Genomic DNA, 16085 nt, shown 5'->3' on the forward strand with positions numbered 1-16085 from the left:
GTTTGTGGTTTGCTATGAGTTTATGAAACATTAAAAAATAAAAATATAAGATAAATACATAAGTGTAAATACAAATAAAAAATAAAAAAGTAACAAAAATGAATCATTTTCAGTCCATATTGTCTAACTATTGGAGTGCCAATTCAATGAGAAAAGATTGGATTAGATTAAGCCCACGTAACCTAAGCATAAACATTAAAAATATGAAGAAAAAAAAACTGAATTGGGACAAATCTAGTCCATATAACTAAAAATATGAAGAAAAAAAACTGAATTGGGAGAAATCTAGTCCATATAACTAATTTTCAAGGATGCAAACCTAGTAGAAGAAATGATTCAATTAGAGAAATGGAGAGATGAAATGGAGAGATGAAATGGAGAGATTAAATGGGTCAAGCCCAATTTAATTTCTGATTTTTTTTCTATTTTTTATTAATAATAATATTATTATTTACTTATTATTATTATTATTTCTTATTTATTTATCTATTCTGAAAATGGTTCTAAAAAGCAAATATTAATATAAGTTTGGACTTTGTGGTTTGCGATTTGACTTTATGAAACATTAAAAAACCGAAATATAAGATAAATATAAGTGTAAATACAAATAAAAAGTAAAAAAAAAGAAATAGGTCACTTTCAGCTTATATTGTCTAAGTATTGGAGTGGTAATATCACAATTAGATTCAATAAAAAAGGATTGCATTAAATCAAGCCAACCTAAGCATGAAAACATTAAAAGTATGAAAAAAAGAAAACTGAATTGGGTCAAGTCTAGCCCATATAACTAATTTTCAAGGATGCAAACTTAGTAGAAGAAAGGGTGTTTCATCCTCCTCCTCCAAGGACTTCATCATGCACTTCCAAAGTTTTCTTAAATGCCTTTAATGCCCTCCATTAAAATATCATTAATTTTTAATAAAGTGAAAAAAATCTTTGACCAGATTCTTTGACACAATTTTCTCCTTATAAATTATTTCTTGTATTCATCTTTCTGTTTCTGATATCAAGGATGGAAGTCTCTCCTTCCTTTCTCCAATTTTCTCCACTCTTCTCCACTATCTCCATCTTTCTCCAGATAAATCCACATATCATCTTCTTCTGGTTTTATAGTTTAACTTTTTATAGATTTTTAATAAACTTAAAACTACATAAAATATTATTAAAACTTTTCATATTAATTTTAAATATCAATTTAATTCTAATAAATTAAAAAACGTCATACAATATATTTTATAAAAAATTAAAAAAAATTAAAAACTAATAGAATAAGTTAATCATTTATAATTAAATTATAAAATCATAAAATAATACAATAAATTAAACATTTATAAATCATCAAATATACTTAAAAAAACACCAAAATAAAAATACTTAAGATTACCTAAAACAAATTTTAATTTTTTCATATCATTTTTAAATAAATGTATTTTTTTAATAAATTAAATAAATTCATACAAATTATCTAATTAAACATTTAAAAATAATATAATAAAAAAATTAAAATAATCTAATAAAAATTTACAAATAATATATTATAGAATAAATTATTTATTTATAATTAAATTATAAAATATAAACTAATACAATAAATTAAAAATATATAAATAATCTAATATACTTAAAAAAAACACCAAAATAATAATACTTAACACTACCTAAAAAATATTTTTAATTTTTTCATATAAATTTTAAATAAATATACTAATTTTAAAAAAAGTTTAATGAATTAAATAAATTCATACAGATTATCTAATTAAATAAACAAACTTTTAAATTTTAAATCAATATAATATAACATTTTAAAAAAAACAAAGTTTTACATTATAAATAATATAATTAAAACTTTTAAAATAATTTTAGATTTTAAAATAATATAATACAATTATAAATAAAGAAACTTTGAGCAAAAGTATATCCTATCGGATATGGAGATGCGAGACATTTGTCTCGAACAGTGAAATCCGACGAATTGTGCTTCGGATATAGAAATAGAATGGGAAAGCGATCTTGAAATCCGATTTTTCTTTTATCAGATTTCGGCATTTCATAAAAAAAAATCGATTTTGATATTCGATCAGATTTTAATATCCAATTGTTTACATATTTTCATATTTCACTACAATATACGAGTTTAAAAGTAAATATATACATCTGTTTCCAGAATCTTAAAAACATAATTTCTCTTTTCAAATGCCAATTACCACCACCTTTATCTATCTCGAACCACCATCTCTAGCTACTTAAAATACGAACAAGCTCAACAAAAAACCCTTTCAATTTCTCTAAGGCCTTGTTCACTTGAGTGGATTTGAGAGAGAGTAATTGAAGGGATTTGAGAGGATTTGAAAATAAATTTTTTTGTTGTTTATTTGAGTCAATTTGGAGGTAAGTGAGAATGAATTTGGAAGTAAAGATTGTGACAATTAGTGTAGGATTAGATTGATGTGACAGATTAAAAAAATTTACTTCCAGTTTTTATTCTAGAGTTATTATTCTCCCAGTGAAGGCACGAGAATGAAGAAAAAGTATATATTTCATGTTGCTTCAATTCATGTATCATTGAGTTCATCAATCATTTCAATCAAATTAACTCAATACACAACAACCTAATTAATTATGAGGATATTTATTTATGGATTTTGGAGGCGTAGGATGAAACCTTTAGAGGTTTTTGGAAATGTAGGATGTAACCTTTGAAGGTGCAGGTGAAACACTATAGAAGAAATGATTCAACCAGATAAGAGTGTTTCATCTTCCACCTCCAAGCCTTTCATCCTGCACCTCCAAATATTTTCATAATACCAACATTACCCATACTTAAAACACCATTAATATTTAAAACAATTAAATGGTCAAAGATTCTCTCCCAGTTTTTATTCTAGAGTTATTATTCTCCTGCTCATTTGAAAGTCATTCAGCTCATTGTCTCACTTTCTCTCTTTCTTTCCTCCCTCTCTCTTTCGCATCTCATTTTCCAGGTGCCACACACACCATAGTTCGTCTTCTTCCACTGCTTCCACGCACACACAGACACCACAGTACCACAGCTTCGTCTTCTCAAGTAGTAGAGGTTCGTCTTTGCCATTTTGGTGTTGTTACGGTCGACGCTCGCTTCATCTCACTGGTCAAAGGTTGGTGGATTCCTCTACCATATTTATTTTGGTATTTTCATGGTTGATCTATGCTTAATCGAATACGCAAACGCGAAGGGGGTTGAATCGGATCTGGATATTCTATTGAGCCTACATCGGATGTCCATATCCGATGTAGGCTAAATCGAATATCTAGATCCGATTCATCCCCCATCGCGTTTGCATATCCGATTCACAACCTCTTAATTTTTTTTTAATGATTTAATGGTTCCCTTTGGTTCTGCCTATATTTTTGCCATAATTTAAATCAGGTTTCTGTCCTTTTAGGTTGGCAGGGCAAGTCTAGCTTTAATAGAAGAGCAGAAAATAAAGCTTTCTATTGCAAGAGTTGTGCTTTTAAATCCATCCATTCTTCTTCTTGACGAGGTTACTGGTGGACTTGATTTTGAGGCTGAGAGAGGTCTGTTCAGGAAGCTCTGGACCTGCTAATGTTGGGACGGTCAACGATAATAATTGCTTGAAGGCTTAGTCTTATAAAGAATATTGATTGTATACCTCTCATGGAGGGTGGTCAACTTGTTGAAATGGGTACACATGATGAGTTACCGACCTTGGATGGCTTATACTCAGAGCTCCTACCCTACTATGTGAAGAAGCCATAAAACTTCCCAAGAGGTTTATTACCACCTCAAATCACAGTTCAACTTTTGTCATGCACTTTTTTGTGTTTGTGAAGAATACAACATGACTTTTAAGATACAAATATTATGACTATTAAGGTGACAATAAGTTTGTTAATGTTTTACTATAATAATAAACTAATAATTGTTACACAATGGTTGATTTCACTGTTTTTTTTTATAATTTGAAAGATTTCATCATTTGCTTATGAAAAATCACCTTTTCTTTGGTCATCTAGGATGCCTGTTCGAAACTATAAGGAGACTGTAACTTTCCAAATTGAGAAGGATTCTTCAGAGAGTCACAGCTTCAAAGAACCTTCATCTCTTAAAATGATAAAGTCACCCTATCTTCAAAGAGTTTCTGCCCTTTTTCGGCCTTCGGGTGGCTTTTTTAATTCACAAGAATCACCAAAATTTCGGAGCACACCATCAGAGAAGATAATGGAAAATGGACAGTCTTTAGATTCAGCAGACACAGAACCATCAATTAAAAGGCAGAATAGTTTTGAAACGAGACTACCAGAGTTATACAAGATTGATGTTCAATGTGTGCATAGACAAAAGTCAAATGGTTTTGTCCTAGAATCTCCTGTTTCACCTCTTTTCACATCTGATCCTAAAAATGAACGCTCTCATTCACAGACTTTTAGTAGGCTGATAGTCATTCTGGTGATCTTTCGATGAAAATGATTTTTGGTGATCTTTCGGTGAAAATGACTGAAACAAAGGAAAAATAACAATGTTTCACCTTGTGTATCAGCTTATATCTCTATTACCCTTTTTTGTATTATTCATTTGTGTATATTTCACTGTGAAATTAAAAACAATGTTTCACGTGTATTTGTTTGTGCTTGAGTAATCAATGGGCTATAATTATTGTAATCTGACAGTGTCTTTGCAGGATAAACAATACAATTAAGTAGAATCGAATATGGAGATCCGATAGAGTCCGTTTCGAATTTTGATATCTGATGTGCACATATTTATATCTCATGGTGTGCATGAGGTGTAGTTAATGGTTAGCACAAATTTTTTAATAAATATTAAATTAATAGATAACCACCTTATTAATTAGGGATATTTTAGGAAATTAGAGGTATAGGATGAAAAGCTTGGAGGTGCAGGATGAAACATTCCCAGATAGGGATGACAACGGGTCGGATCGAGCATGGGTAGTGCCTACTCGCAACCCGACCTGCCGGATAAAATCGTATCCGTTACCCAACCTGCTACCCACCGGGTACCTGCGGATACCCACAAAAAATAAAAAGAAATTATTTAATATATTTTAAAAATAAATATACAAATATATATATATATATATATATAATATAAATTAAATTAAATGTAAATTAAAATTTAATTTTAATTAAATTTAAACTAATAAAATATAATTTTATGTTATTTTTAATTAAATTTAATTAAAAATATATAAATTATTTTTTTTAATTTTTTGTGGGTAACGGGTACCCGCGAAGCGAGTAGTATACTACCCGTACCTGACCCATTTAGAAGCAGGTATTAAAATACCCGCTACCCGTTAATTACTACTCGCCGCGAATTTTACCCGCAGATAGTCGTGTCCACGGGTAAAATTGTCATCCCTACTCCCAGACAAATGGAGAGATTAAATGGATAAAGTCCAATTTAATTTCTGATTTTTATTTTTTTTATTAATAATATTATTATTATTTACTTATTATTATTATTATTATTATTATTATTATTATTATTTCTTATTTATTTATCCCTATTCCGAAAATGATTCTAAAAAACCCTGGTAGCACACATCTCATCCTCCATTAACCTCATCAGCCGTCACAAGCCACGGTCAACCTCTCTTCGCGAACCAGCACCGCAAAAACCTTCAGACCACCATAGACCGCCATGAAAACCCTCGCGCCACCGCAAGAAGAAGCCAAGTTACCTTCAACCTCAGCCAAATCGTCCAAACCCAAATCACAACACAAAACGCGAACCACCAACTGCGCAACCAACGCACCACCATTAACGAACTTGACTTCTTCTCCATAGCAACGACCGTGACCACCTGCAGAGTAAAACCCCCAAATCGCGAATCCTAAATTGCATCTTTATCTTCCTCTTTGTAACCGCGAGCTTCCATATGCCTTGGAACCGCAACCTAGAGCTTCCTCAAGAAGCTCAACCTACAAATAATTCAAAAAACAGTGGACTTGTGAAGTTCAATAAAAAAACAAAGAAATTAAAAAAATAGCCTAATAATTTTTAATTAAGTTTTCATTTTTTTTAATTTCCTTTATGATTTTTAAAATTTCTAACTAATTTGCAAAATTGACATTTTTTTCACTAGTTTTTTTTAATTTTTAGTGAAGTTTTCATTGCACTTATTATTATTATTATTATTATTATTATTATTATTATTATTATTATTATTACTTTTATTATTTTAATTTTTAATTTTTATATTTTCTCTGTTTATGTAATTTTATCTTTTATTCGTTTGTGTAATTTTTCTAAAAAAAACATTTTCTTCAGGAAATATTGAGATTATTGAGATTTTTATATCTGTGGGTACCGCTTTCATTTACATGTCTAACAAACTTATTTTCGTGTCCTTTTGAATTGTAAACATACGAATTAAATAAGATTTTACGGAACATTCAACTATGATTAAAAAAAAATGGACCTATAAAACCAAAATTAAAAAGAAGTAAAGAAAACAAAAGAATTAAAAAAAATGCCCTAATAATTTTTAATTAATTTTTCATTTTACGTTTTTTTTAATTTCCTTTATGCATTTTTTAAATTTTTAACTAATTCGAAAAGTCGATATATTTTCTTTTCATTAATTTTCTTTAATTTTAAAAATTTACATTGCACTTATTACTATTATCTTACTTTTTAATTTTACTTTTTTTATTTTTTCTTTTATTTTTATTTTTACTACTTTGATATTTTTTCAGTCGAATAAAATTGGACGTTGGCATAAGGTTTTAGGGGGTGTAGGGTGCAGTTCAAAGTATATTTATTTTATATTTTCGCTCTTTGTATAATGTTTTCAAAAAAACCATTTTTTCCAAAACCTAAAAGGAAAGCTTATATAATACTCATATTTTTTCTCTCTGTCGATACCCTTTCATTTCCTTATGTCACGTTTCCATTCTTAACAAATTGTCTAACCAACTTATTCACGTGTTTCTTTTTGAATTGCAAACACATGAACCAAATAAGATTTTGTTAAGGAAAGAAAAAACCAAACGCTACATTTAATTGTGACTGAAAAATAAAAGGACCTATGAAGCCCAAATAAGAAAAAAAACAAGAAAAGAAACACATGCAAAGGGTGTAAGTGTAGGAAAAATGTAGGAAGGAAGGTGTAAGAAGGACATGCGAAGGGTGTAAGGTTGGGTAGGGTAGGGTGGGGTGGGATTGGTAAGGTTTTGTTTGGGTCGGTGGAGTTAGAATGGATTGGGTTGCGTTGGGTGGAGTTAGGTTAGGTGGGGTTGGGGTGGCTTTTTTTCAGTCGGATAGGATAAGTCGTGTTAGGTTGGATTGGGTTTGTTTGGGTCGAGTCGAATTGGATTTAGTTTGATTGGATATGGTTTGATTGGGTGAGGTGGGATGAGTGGGGTTGGCTTAGGTTGAGGTGGGTTAGGTGGGATGAGGCAACCCAATCCAACAGAATTCAACCACTCTTCACTCAATCTTAAAATAATATTATTCAAAAAATAATATATTTATTAATAATACTGTGAAATAAAAAATTACTTCTTGTATGAATTTTGTTCTTAATTAACTTAAATCATGATAAGTATTCCTAAAAATTAGTTACACTTAGGGTTAAGATTATTATTAGGGTTATGATTATGGTTAGAAATAAAGTTGGGACTAAGATTATGGTTATAGTTAGTTGTTAGGATTATGATGAGGGGTGAGGGTGAGGATAAGGTCGATAGTTATAGAGTTAGGGTTAGGATTAGTAGTAGGGTTATGGTTATATATAGAGTTATGATTAGGGTTAGAGTAAGGATTATGATTAGAGTCATGGATATGATTAAGGATTAAGTAGAAAAATTGTTACATGAGCACAAATGTTGCAACTTTTCTCACGTCAAAGCTTTTGAGATAATTGTTGCTTTTGAGATAATTGTTGCTTTTGAGATAATTGTTCCTTGATAGCAGCAACTCTTTCTACAAATGATAAAAGTTAATTTTAATTACATTTGAGTATAAGCATGAACATGATGTAAAAACAAGATAACAAAGGGGTGGCATACCCAAGATATCGTATAACGAAGGGGTGGCATACTCAAGGTATCGTATAACGAAGGGGTGGCATACTCAACAACATACTTTTTAAGACCCCCCAATGCCATCATCACAGTAAACTCTGAAACCATTAGAACTAGTTTAATCATTTAAACAAGAAAAGCAAAAGCTTTCAGCTGTCATACCCATTCAATACACCAACCAAGAGCACTAGCAAGGAAAATCTCGTCATCATTTAATGCATGTCCTTCTTTCAACAGTCTGTAGCTGTCAATGACTGAGAGTCCCCGGTTCAACTTTCCTGCTGTTATAATCCATCTTTTTATCAATACTCTATCTCTTTTAAAGAGTGCTTCAGAACATTCGAAATGAATCAAATAGATAATAAAAAAATTACATTTAAGTGATAACTCTTTAGAAACATATCTAACTTTCAATCCAGAAGGAGGTCAAAAGAAAAGATGTGATTTCAAACTGAATAACACATTACATGCATTTTATTATCTGTTTTCTAGTTTAATCAGAAAAGTATTAAAGATTCTAGCAGTCTAAAATACTGAGCAACTGATAGCTATTTGGCACCAGTGTTTCTAAGAAAAGTTAGAATATGAAGAGAAATAGGTTTAAGATGAAGAGAAAACAAATTAACAAAACATTAAATTAATTAATACCTTGCCATCTCTGTCTGCGACTGTTGCCAAAATGTCAAAAAAGCCGGATAACTGTTTATTATATTGAAGCTTGTATGGGCTTATGGCATACTGTCATATAAATTAAGGAATTGTCAAGTGCATGTAGAAAAAAATTTCAGATTTTTTTGTTATCAAACCTTTAAACATACATTGATATTAATATATATAAAAAATAGCTTAATATAAATTCAACAAGAAAAAAATTAATTTATCAATATATTTTAAAATAATGAATAGAGAGGCAACACCATACACTAAAAAAAATCAAATTTGTAAGAAAAAAAACTCACTATATATAATAATTGAAGCCTCAAACAATATAACAAGGTAATTCACAACACAAACTCACTATATGATTGTGCAGGACAAGACACTCTGACATCAGCAGTTGAAACAAATCTGAAGGAAATCTATAGAAGAAAAAGAAGAGGTTAAACTTAATCTTTTATTCTAACAAAATGAAATAACATATCAATGAATTTGTTGAAAAGAATACTTGTAAATTATCAACTGAAGCATTTACAAGTTTATAGAAGTTCATGTTCTGTTCTTTCAATGCTTCTTCTGATATTGAAAATTTATAAAACTTACCTTTGATATAGACTTCCTTCTTCAAGTGAATTAATCCACATTTGAAGATAACTTGGTAAACTCGATGCGTTGAATGGTTCAAGAACATCAGCTTGCTGTTTCCAAGGAAAACCAGAAACATGAATACAACACACCACAAAAATATAAAAAAAATCAAGAGAGGATATTAACTTGTGTGAGTAATTTTACAATAATTTAAGAAATAGAAAAAAAAACAGACAGAATTAATGATAATGAATAGTTGAAGAAAATAATTAAATATATTTTTCATCGTTAAACTATCTTCAAATATGTGTTTAGTATCTAAACTAACCTAAATATATATTTTCGTTCATACATTTTATGAAAATAATATAAAGTATTATTTTCAAATATGTTTTCCATGTAACAAATAAAGTTTTACATTATATCAGTGATGAAACTGAAAGGTTTTCCAAAATCGATGATTTGGACAAAAATTTTAGACAAAACTATCCCATAGACAAAAATTTTAGGTTTAAACCCTCCCTTGGTCCTCAAGTTTGTATGAAAATCTCATTTGGGTCCTCAAGTTTTTTTTCTGTCTCAATTGGGTCATATTTTTTGTAAAAGTGAGCACATTGTACCATAACCGTTAAGTGGTGTGAGACGGCGTTAAATTGGTGTGAGCTGGTGCACAGAGAATGTGGTGATGTGTTTAGGGTTTCTTACGTAGACTGTTTTGTTTAAAAAAATAGTGTTGATGTGGCATAAATACCACCACTCATGTTAAAAAGAAAAAGAAAAACATGTTTTTTACGTGGACTGTTTCTCTCCTTACAAAAATACCACCACTCATGTTAAAAAGAAAAAGAAAAACATGTTTTTTTGCCAAAAACCCCAGAAAACAAAACTGATGGCAACCTTTTGGTTGTTGGCATAGAATTACAAGACGAGAATGGTGTCTGAATCAAAGAGCAACAAGAGGATCCCAAACAAACAAATCCCCAATGTCTTGGAAATTATCGCACTCTCTTTGCCAACTCGTAAACCCAAAACCAAAACCCAAATCTAAATTCTCTTTCTCACTAACAAAGCATCCACTCAAATCAAAATCATCTCCCAAGAATATACCACTGCTCTCTGCAACGTTGTTATCACACTCGTCAAACATATCCAAAGTGCTTTCAAATCCGAATACAACGTCCTCAGGAATACCAAACACTGACTCATCTTTCAACTTACTATCCTCTGAAAACCATGAATGTTCGCACTCGCTCGCCGGACCAACCGCGTCGTTTGCGGTTACCGATTCAGCTTCCTCGCAACAACCAAATTAAATCCCCAATTCCAATTTTCAAATCCCTAATTCTGATATACCTACTTATGCCACATCAGCACTATTTTTTTAAACAAAACAGTCCACGTAAGAAACCCTAAACACATCACCACATTCTCTGTGCACCAGCTCACACCAATTTAACGTCGTCTCACACCACTTAACGGTTATGGTACAATGTGCTCACTTTTACAAAAAATATGACCCAATTGAGACAGAAAAAAACTTGAGGACCCAAATGAGATTTTCATACAAACTTAAGGACCAAGGGAGGGTTTAAACCAAAATTTTAACGTTCAGCGGATGATAACAAAAAATCACAAGGCCAAGGCCTAAACCTTCTTTAGGGTTTTCTGAATTGGAAGTGGGCTCAAGGCCCAACTAGGAGAAAAAAAAACAAAGGAAATCAGAGGAGTGCATGAGGAAAGATGCTCCCTCCACCACCACTACCTTCTTCCAGCACCTCCTCAATTTATTTTTTTTTTCAAAATTATCCTTAAGTTAATTTTTCTTTTTACTTTTAAATTAACTTTTTATATTTTTAATTTAAAACCCTGATTTTGTACCCTGATTCCAGCACACACCACACCCCACCTCTCTCTTCTCTTTCTCTTTTCCATTTCCGTCACCCACCACCTTCCCTTCCCTCTTCTCCTTTTCTTTTCCATTTTCCTCACTCACCCTCACACCTCACATCGAAAAAAAACTCAGTTGGCGAAGAAAACGTAGAAATAAATGATAGATATGGAGACTTAAACGCATATCCGTTTGGCTTGGCCTACGGACGTTGGATCTTTCATTTCAGTTTATTTTTTTAATTTTTTAATTATGAGGAAGAAATTTGTGGTGGTGTAGCAACACCCGTGCATGAGTCGAAGCAGTGCTTCAAACACAAAGGAAAAAGGCAGCCCACGAGCTACACCCAAAGCCCTTATCCCCTAACTCAGAAACCCATTCAGGGTTCAACCATCTTCATTCCATTTGTGCTCATCGAGACTAAAGTCTCTTCTCCTAAACCAGGGAACCCTATGGAGGGTTTGCCTCCCATTGCATGCGTGCCACCGCCCCCACCGACACTGGCTACCGCGAGCCGCGGCCCATGGCGTCGCCAGTGACGACGCCAGCCGCCGGAGCCGTCGCCGGCCACAGCACCAGACTCTCTCTTCCTGCTATGCGTCTTGCGCGAGAGAGAAAAAAAAAACTCTCGCCTCTCCGCGCCGCGTCGTCTGCTTTCAAGAATTAGCCACCTGAAGCAGAACGAGCTCCGCCTTCAGATCCTTCAACTGGTTCAGCAACTCCGCCTTCGCCTTGTTCCTCAGCTTGCACACCTTTATCCTCGCCATTTCGTATATCGACGCGCAGCTCTTCCGAAACCTTAAAGTCGAGGGCTCACCGCCCTTGCTGCCAAGATCGCCGTTGGCCCAGGATTACGAGTTTGAAACTGGGCTAATCACAGTTTGCTAATTGAGCAAAGTCATAACAGAGAGGGGGTTGAAATTATTAATGTTCTTTGTTACTTGGGCAAGGAACGGGTATTTGATGAATCCGTTTTGGTGTTCTGCAGCAATGGCTGGGTGTTGATGAATCGGTTTTACGAATGGCTAGGGGTTTTTTATTTCAGGTTCTTTGGGATGATGGAAACATGAAGAGAAACTCAGAATCTGTTTTGTCTCTGCCTGAGTGGTTCATCTCTGTTTTTCAGGTGATGGAATTGGTTCCTTTTTAGCGAAGATAAGAACGAAAGATCGAGCAAAAACCTCCTCTTCTCATGGAGAGGGTGATCAAGAGATGATTGTGATAGGGATGTTATGAAGCCAATGCAGCAACAAAATGAAAATAGCAATGCAGAAACATCTATTCGTGCACGCAAGAGAAAATGAGACTAGCAAGCAGCCATCGTAGCAAATCTTTGATTCATACACAAGATCAAATAAGCTAGCTAAGCTAGAATAGAAGACTCACCTTGAGAAACTGTTTTTTTGTTTGGTTTTCTTTCTGCGATTGTAGATTCGGATGCTTTCTTTGTCTCTTCTAGGTGAAAGGTAGTTGCAGCAACAGGGGATTGATGATGTTGAAAGTGAGTAATGGTTGATGGAAGACGCCAGAGGTGAACGGAGTTGAAAGGAGAATAATCCTTTTCTTCTAGCTCCCGTAGTGAGGTGTGAGAGCGATCAGTGGAAGCAAGAAGATCCCTTGAAATTGGGTGGGGGAATGGGTTTTTTTGTTTGTCATGTCGTGATGGAAAAAAAATGGGTTTCTGTTGAGTGAATCCTGTTGGTGCAACCGATTCCGTTTTGTTATTATTTTTATTTTTATTCATTTTTTTAATTATTATTATTTTAAAAAAAAGTAATGTAAGAAACAAATTAAAAGGAAAAGCAGATGCTAATAAAAACACAATAAAAAACAATAAAACAAAAACAAATGTAAAAGCATGAATAGATAAAGAAGAAGAAAATAAAGACCTAATAAAATAAAGATAACAATAAAAAATAGGAAAAGAAAAAAAAACTCTTTCAAAAGATAATGATAAAAAATTATGTGAAAACGCGATATTATATATATATATATATATATATATATATATATATATATATATATATATATATATATTATCTCTTTATTTTTCTATCAATTGGTATTAACCGGGTGTAAGATTTAAGGTGTTGGGTTTTTGAGTTATGGTTTAAGTTGTAGGGTGTAAAGTTTAAGGTTAAGAGTTTAAGATTCAGGGTTAAGGGTTTATGATGTAGGGATTAGGGTTTTGGGTTTAAGGATTAAAGGTTAGGGTTGAGGTTTTAAGGTTTAGGATTTTTGGTGTAGGGTGTAGGATGTAGTGTTAGGGATTTAGGGTTTACGATTTAGGTTTAAAGTTGTATGGTTTAAAGCACAATTAAGGGTTTGGTGTTTGGGGTTTGTGGTTCACGGTTAAAGGTTTAAGGGTGTATGAGTTTAGGATTTAGGGTTTATGGGTGATTTAGGGTTTAAGGTGTATGATTTACGTTGTAAAGTTTAGGGTTTATAATTTAGGGTTTAGGGTTTATGATTTATAGTGTAGGGTTTAGGGTTTACAATTTATGGTTTTGGGTTTAGGATTGTATGGTTTAAGGGATGTGTTTAGAGTTTAAGGCGTAGGGTTTATTCTTTAGGGTTTTGTTTATATTGTTTAAGGTTTAGCGTTGAGGTATTAGGGTTTATGGTGTAAGGTGTAGGATGTAAGGTTTAAGGTTTTAGGTTTAAGGGTGTGCGGTTTAAGGCACAATTTTGGGTTTAGAGTTTATGATTTATGGTCTATGGTTGTGAAGGGTTGGGATATAACTTTTATATATGTTTGTTGTTACATGTAAGGGGAGTAACTTGAAGTATATTTTGTGAGGGATGGAGGTTGAGTTTCATTTTTTAGCATGTATGAAATATGTTTTTGCATGGGTATATGTTTTGTGAAGGGGTGGGGTATAATGTTGATATATGTTTTGCATGGGTTTTATTCTTCTTTTGAATTATTTACTTTACATGAAATAGGGAAAGGGTTGTTGAGGGGCACATTTCTACACTCTCTAACCAAGAGTGTGTGGTGGGTGTAGAGCTTGGGAATGTGTCTTCCTTTAGCGGAAGAAAAGCATGAGGGTGAGGAATCTATAAAAAGAGGTTAAGCGGTGCATGAGAGGAGTAGCCGAACGGTAAGACAAAAGTGTATTACCGAACGATTTAGTGTGAGGATGCATGACCAAACAGTTAAGTATGTGATGGTGTAGGACCAAACGGTTTAGTGTGTGAGGATGCATGACGAAATGGTTAAGTGTGTGAGGGTGTAGAACCGAACGCTTTAGTGTGTGAGGAGGCATGACCGAATGGTTAAGTGTGTGAGGATGTATAACCGAACGATTTAATGTGTGAGCATGAATGACCGAACGGTTAAGTCTGTGAGGGTGTAGGACCGAACGGTTTAGTATGTGAAGATGCATGACTGAATGGTTAAGTGTGTGAGGGTGTAAGACCGAACGATTTAGTGTGTGAGGATGCATGACCGAATGGTTAAGTGTGTGAGGGTGTAGGACCGAACGGTTTAGTGTGTGAGGATGCATGACCGAATGGTTAAGTGTGTGAGGGTGTAGGACCGAACGGTTTATTGTGTGAAGATGCATGACCGAATGGTTAAGTGTGTGAGGATGTATAACCGAACGATTTAGTTTGTAAGGATGCATGACCGAATGGTTAAGTGTGTGAGGGTGTAGGACCGAATTGTGTAGTGTGTGAGGATGCATGATCGAATGATTAAGTGTGTGAGGATGCATGACCGAATGGTTAAGTGTGTGAGGGTGTATGACTGAACGATTTAATGTGTGAGGATGCATGACCGAATGGTTAAGTGTGTGAGAATGGTACCGAATGACATTAATAGGGGGAAGTGAACCGAATAGTATTAACAGGGTGAAGTGGGTCGAGCGATAATAAAAGGAAAGTGAGCCGAATGATATTAATTGAGGAGAGTGAAAGGCCAAACAATATAACTGAAAGACCGAGGGTGTAAACTTTTTAAGTCTGTGATTGAGCACGATTAATTTGTTGGTCTACGCTGTTGGTTGGTTTATACATGTTATTGAAAACATGTATAAATTTGTGATTCAGCACAGTTATTTCGTAAGGCCTACTTTTAGTAGAATTATACATATTATTTCGGTAGGGATTTGTAAGTGTCGCAACCGAAATCGCGACGGAACAACGAACCAAAAACATTGGGTTTGAAAAAGAGATTTGGAGTCGTCACCATAGTTTATTATGGAAAACTACGGAAAAACCATAAAATAAGACACGGTTTGCGAAAACCGGATTATAGGTTCGGGAGTTGGTTACGTGTAGGGAAGATATTAGCATACCTACAACGCCTGCCCGAAGACAATACCTTTAATTAAATACGCGAATGTGATGTGGTTTTAAAAATGTTTAATTATCTCCAAAAAAGATACTGTAAAGAAGCAAAATATATTTTTTAAGTTTTTTAAACTCGACAAAGATTGACCTTACTCCTATGTATTTTCATTTAGAATGAGAAATCAAGGTTGTGTAGTCCTTTCGGGAACTGTTTGAAAAAATTATTTGGAAAATGACTTGGAATAAATTTGGATTTTTGGGAAATGAACCTGACAAAGACTAGCCTTGCTCATACGTATCTTCACTCGCTATCAAGAATCACGTAGTTCTGGCTGAAAGATTGTTTGTGTGAAGATTTGAATGTTTTTAGTTTTTTTTGAAGATTTTTGCATTTTTTGGTATTTTTGAGAAAGAGAAGGTAATGAGTACTTGGCCGACGCAGACGGTCACACGAATACTCATAATTTTAGAAAGACATTTGAATATTCTTAATTATTTTTAAAAAGATAAAGAAAAAAATTAAGCATTAGAACGATGCGGACGATCACACGAGTGCTCAACCTTTAAAATGATATTTAAATATTTTTTGATTATTGTTAAAAGA

At 33.1% G+C, this 16085-nt stretch overlaps 1 long non-coding RNA gene across 2 annotated transcripts; it reads right to left on the reverse strand.

Annotated features, from left to right (window-relative positions):
- Nucleotides 1-7827: 7827 nt before the first annotated feature.
- On the reverse strand, nt 7828-13152 carry LOC124840088 (uncharacterized). 2 transcript variants are annotated; one of them, XR_015786883.1, is made up of 7 exons: nt 12572-13152; nt 9313-9407; nt 9071-9131; nt 8701-8790; nt 8215-8333; nt 8038-8150; nt 7828-7951 (listed from the first exon to the last, which is right to left on the reverse strand). It is a non-coding gene; the product is annotated as an uncharacterized LOC124840088 (long non-coding RNA). The 2 variants fall into 2 exon arrangements; XR_015786882.1 differs by having other exon boundaries at nt 8038-8333.
- Nucleotides 13153-16085: the final 2933 nt, after the last annotated feature.

Source organism: Vigna umbellata, chromosome 1 (genome assembly GCF_029865625.1).
Source record: "Vigna umbellata cultivar VRB3 chromosome 1, Vumbellata_1.0, whole genome shotgun sequence".
Classification (NCBI taxonomy): domain Eukaryota; kingdom Viridiplantae; phylum Streptophyta; class Magnoliopsida; order Fabales; family Fabaceae; genus Vigna; species Vigna umbellata.